Below are 5,437 nucleotides of genomic sequence, written 5' to 3' on the forward strand. Positions count from 1 at the left end.
GAGTCTGAATACATATGGCTTGCTTCTTCTGACTGGCAGTCACCCAGGCCTCTTGTTGAAAGATGATGGATCAGAGATCCTGCCACAGTGGGGTCCGTGCACACCAGTGTTATCTATTTTTAATTGCAAGAATAGGATCATTTTTATTTAGCTTGTTGGTCTATCACTCAGCATGAAGAAACATGTACATTGGTTCCTATCGATGATGAAGATAAAATATGTGCAGCTTTCAGAACTGCAATTTTCAGAAGGAAATTAGCTTTCCCCTGAGCAGCCTGACTATTGCAGTTTGGCTGATGACTTCCCAGTAAACAACCTACAAACAAACACTTGACCCTAAAAAAAAGAAGGAGCTATTTATAGGCAAGAAATTATTTTCATGTAGGTGGATCAAAGGGAAAAATGAGCTGAGAAAAGTCAGCAAGGAAACTCCCATTTACCCAGTACCTCGAAGAGAGGAACTGGAGGGCCATTTGCCAAAATGGAAAGTCTGCGTCAGAATTACTAACAGAGGAATGATGTTTCGGTGAATGTTCAGCCTGTTGAAAGTGTCAGCCCATTTTGTTTGGCACAACTGCAGACTCAATTTAAAACATAAAACTTGAAAGCATGTCCTTAGGACTAAGGAAACAAAGGGGTTTCAACCAGGACCTTGGAACCATCTACAGAAAGAGTAAAGAAAGGCAATATATAAAATGAGGTCACTTTAAGCAAGTTGCTAAAAGTGTTAACATTATGAAAGTGGAGGCATGAGGAAAAGACCTATTCTTATTCTAATTACTTGGGATCTTCAATTTTTTTTTAACATTCCAATCCTGTGTCATTGCCTGAATATGCACCAGAACTTCCAGATAACCCTTAATTGCCTGCTGAAGGACTCACATTTACATCTATCTGACATCCATTATCCAGGCCACTGGATGTGACCAGACTTCCAGACACCCATCTTCCAGACCACCTGGCACCCATCATTCTGATCACTTGCTACCTGACTGATAACCATCCTGGACAAATCATAGGGTTAAGAATGCAGAGCATGATTATCAAGATCATTAACTTTTATTGTGAGAAATTTCAACATTTTTCTCTTCTTTGAGACACTTTTGGGTTTTTACCTAGCTGTACTTCTGTTTTGCAAACTCTAAGACCCTTGAATAAATCTCTATCATTTACTTCTAGCAAAGCCTCCAGCCTCATTATTAGTTCCTTCAACACATCAATCATATGATGTGTATCCTAGCAACAGGAATGCCAGAAAAAAGTCATCTTCCAGGAAACTGAGGTTTCCTACTGTAAGGCTGTATGAGAGTGTCCTCCATGTGCATATGAATGCAAAGGGCCTCAGCATGCTGAAAGGCTGTCATGTCACTGCTGCTCTCTTTTTCACTAAGGAAGATTAGAAAACTTTGAATTGTATTTGAAGGAAGTCCAATTTGGACAGGAGACTGCATAGCAAGCAGCTCTGAAGTCAAGGAGACAGCATCGAAAAGTTCAATCTGGTGGGCTCTGCAAGGGCAAAAGATGCTTCTTAAGGAAGTTGAGCTATTTAGTCATTGGACAGAGATGACGTCTCCTTCCCAATCAGCCTTTCAGGGCTGCGGCTTCTGGTTCTTGTGGGTTCTAACTTCCCTAGAATATAGGACAAAAGTTTAAGACAGAGAGCAGCAGTTCGTTGATGGAGAAACAGACTGATTCTCAGAGAACAGGGACAGTTTTTTATGGCAGTGATTTGAGTGTCTAAGACCTATATTTAGACCTATATACAGGCAGACCTCATTTTATTGAGCTTTGCTTTATTGTGCTTCACAGACATTGCACTTTTTACAAATTGAAGGTTTATGGCAACCCTGCATCAAGCAAGTCTGTCGGTGCCATTTTTCCATTACCATTGGCTCACTTTGCGTTTCTATGTCACATTTTAATAATTTTTAAAATTATCATTTTTTTTCATTATTATCAGATTTGTTATGGTGATCTGTAATCAATGGTCTCTTATGTTGCTATTGTCATTGTTTGCCAAGCACCACACCCATGTAAGACAACAAACTTAATACATGTTGTATATATTTTTATTGCTCCACAAAACGTTCCCCTATATCTCTCCCTCTCCTCAGGCTTTCCTGTTCCCCAAGACACATCAATATTGAAGTTAAGCCAATCAATAACCCCACAATGGCCTCTAAGTGTACAAGCAAAAGGAAGAGTTGCATGTTTCTCAGTTTAAATCAAAAGCTAAAAATGATTAAGCTTAGTGAGAAAGGCATGTTGAAAGCCAAGATAAGCCAAAAGCTAGGACTCTTGTGTCAAATATTTACCCAATTTGTAAATGCAAAGGAAAAGCTCCTGAAAGAAATGAAATGTGCTACTCCAGTGAGTACACAAATAATAAGAAAATGAAACAGCCTGATTGCTGATATGGGGAAAGTTTTAATATTCTGGATAGATCCATCTAGCCATAACATTCCCTTAAACCAAACCCTAATCCAGTACAAGGCCCTAACTCTCTTCTATTCCATTGAGGCTAATAGAGGTGAGGAAGCTACAGAAGAAAAGTTTGAAGCTAGCAAAGGTTGGTTCATGAAATTTAAAGGAAAAAGTGCAAGTTGAAGCAGAAAGGACTGATGAAAAAGGTGCAATAAGTTATCCAAAAGATCTAGCTAAGATAATTAGCAAATGTGGTCACCCTAAACAACAGATCTTCATTGTAGATAAAAAAAAAAGCCTTATATTGGAAAATGTCATCTAGGACTTTCATAGCTTAAGAGGAGAGAGAGAGAGAGAGGGAGAGAGAGAGAGAGAGAGAGAGAGAGAGAGAGAGAGAGAGAGAGAGAGAGAGAGATAGCCTGGCTTCAAAGCTTCAAAGGACAGGCTGGCTCTCTTGTTAGGGGACTAATGCAGCTGGTAACTTTAAGTTAAAGCCAATGCTCATTTAGCATTTAAAAAATTTTAAGGCCCTTAAAAATTATGACAAATCTACTCTGCCTTTGCTCTATAAAGGAACAACAAAACCTACATGACTGCACATCTGTTTACAGCATGGTTTGCTAAATATTTTAAGCCCACTGTTAAGACCTACTGCTCAGAAAAAAAGGAAAGGCTCCTTTAAAAATATTTTTTCCTATTGGCAATGTACCTAGTCACCCAAGAGCTCTGATAGAGATGTACAATGAAAATAATGTTGTTTTGCCGAAACCTGTTTGGCTCAGTGGTAGAGCGCTGGTCTGCGGACTGAAAGGTCCCAGGTTCAATTCTGGTCAGGGGCATGTGCATTGGTTGCGGGCACATCCCCGGTAGAGGGTGTGCAAGAGGCTTCTCTCTCATCGATGTTTCTAGCTCTCTATCCCTCTCCCTTCCTCTCTGTAAAAAGTGAATAAAATATTTTTTTTTAAAAATAATAATAATGTTGTTTTCCTGCCTGTTAACACAACATCCATTCTGCAGCCTGTATATCAAGGAGTAATTTTGACTTTCAAGCCTTATTACTTATGAAATTCCCTTTGTAAGTCTATAGCTGCTATTGATAGTGATTTTCTGATGGCAAAATAAATTAAAAACCTATTGGAAAGGATTCATAATTCTAGATGCCAACTAATAACATTTGGATTTATGGAAAGAAGTCAAAATATGAACATTAATAGGACTTTAAAAGAAGTTTGGAATTCCAACCCTCCTGAGTGACACTGAGGGTTCAAGATTTCAAGTGGAGAAAGTAACTGTAGATGTGGTTGAAATAGCAAGAGAACTAGAATTAGAAGTGGATCCTGAAGATGTGACTGAATAGTTACAATCTCATGATAAATCTTTAACCAATAAGAAGTTGTTCCTTATGGCTGACCAAAGAAAATGGTTTCTTGATATAAAATCTACTCCTGATGAAGACTATTGAAATGATAAGAAAATATTTAGAATATTACATAAACTTAGTTGATAAAGCATCAGCAGAGTTAAAGAATCCGCTCCACTTTTGAAAGAGGATATACTGTAGGTAAAATGCTATCAAACACATTGCATGCTACAGAGAAATCATTCGTGAAAGGAAGTCGGTCAACATGGCAAACTTCATTGTTGTCTTATGTTAAGCAATTATATCAACCACCCCAACCTTCAGCAACCATGACCCTGATCAGTCACCAACTATCAAGATTGAGGCAAGACCAAAAAAGAGGTTATGACTCACTGAAGGCTCAGATGATGGTTAGCATTTTTTAGCAATAAAATATTTTCAAAGTAAGTTATATATATATATTTTTTTAAGACATAATGCTATCTTACACTAAATAGACTAGAACACAGTGGTAACATCGTTCTTATGTGCACTGGGAAACCAAAAGGTTTGTGTGACTTGCTTTATTGGGATATTCACTTTATTGCAGTTGCCTGAAACCAAAACCACAATATCTCTAAAATGTGCCTGTGTAGACATTGTCGATCTTGACCAGATATCTGCAAACTTTTCCTGTAAAGGCAAGGTAGTAAACATTTTAAGCTTGTCATTTAGGTCACAGCTGTTCAACTCTGCCAATGTAGCACCAAAGCATCCTAGACAATATGTAAAAAAAAATGTGTATGGCTGTCTCCAAGTAAAACTATACTAATACAAATAGGTGGTGAGCTGTATTTGGCACTTCAGCCATAGTTTGCCAATTCCTGATCTTGAGAAAAGATATAAAACACAGTTAATTCTCCTTGTCTGAAAAGGCCACTCCTTCACATCTTTCTGGCCCTTGCCCAAGCTGACTGTCTCTTTTCTCTAAATGCCTCCTCCTGACCCCAGTATTTCCCTTCTCCAAAAAGTATTTTCCACTGCTAAAATATTATCTTCTTAGGATATATAATTAATTCATCACCCCTACCTCAAAAGTCTTTCATAGTTCCCTAATGCTTTGAACAATATTCTAAAATCCTCAAGACAGTACTCTGATCTCTCCATAATTCATTATACCTTTACATACACATTGTGAGTTCCTGCCATGGTGGCCAAGGTGTCACTCCCTAAACATGCCAGGCAGTTACTCACCTCCAAACTTTGTCTAGACATGTTCCCTGCCCTGCATGAGCATCCCTATAATTTCTACCTGCCAATCTACCTGCCAATTTTCATCCTTACACTGTCACTTCAAATTTACTTTCTCAATGACACCTTTCCTTTCTGCCTAATATGATATGCCCCCTTCAAGGGCTCTCATAGAATTGATTGTATCCCTCTCTTAAAACAGTATGCCTTGAATTAAGGTTATTTCCATTTGCTTCCCCTATTCAATAAATTACATACTGCCTACCCTGACTGGTATGGCTTAGTTGGTTGAGTGTCATCCCATGTACCTAAAGGTCACCAGTTCAATTCCTGGTCAGGGCTCATGCCCAGGTTGTAGGTTTGATCCTCGGTCAGAGTGTGTACAGGAGGCAACCAATAGATGTTTTTCTCTCACAACATTGT

The 5,437-nt window shown here is 38.5% G+C and overlaps 1 pseudogene; it reads left to right on the forward strand.

Moving 5' to 3' along the window:
- The first annotated feature begins 2,125 nt into the window (after window positions 1-2,125).
- Window positions 2,126-4,199, forward strand: LOC118725829 (annotated as a pseudogene).
- The last annotated feature ends 1,238 nt before the right edge of the window (window positions 4,200-5,437 follow it).

The sequence above is a fragment of the Pipistrellus kuhlii genome, unplaced genomic scaffold, assembly GCF_014108245.1.
Source record: "Pipistrellus kuhlii isolate mPipKuh1 unplaced genomic scaffold, mPipKuh1.p scaffold_m20_p_1, whole genome shotgun sequence".
Classification (NCBI taxonomy): domain Eukaryota; kingdom Metazoa; phylum Chordata; class Mammalia; order Chiroptera; family Vespertilionidae; genus Pipistrellus; species Pipistrellus kuhlii.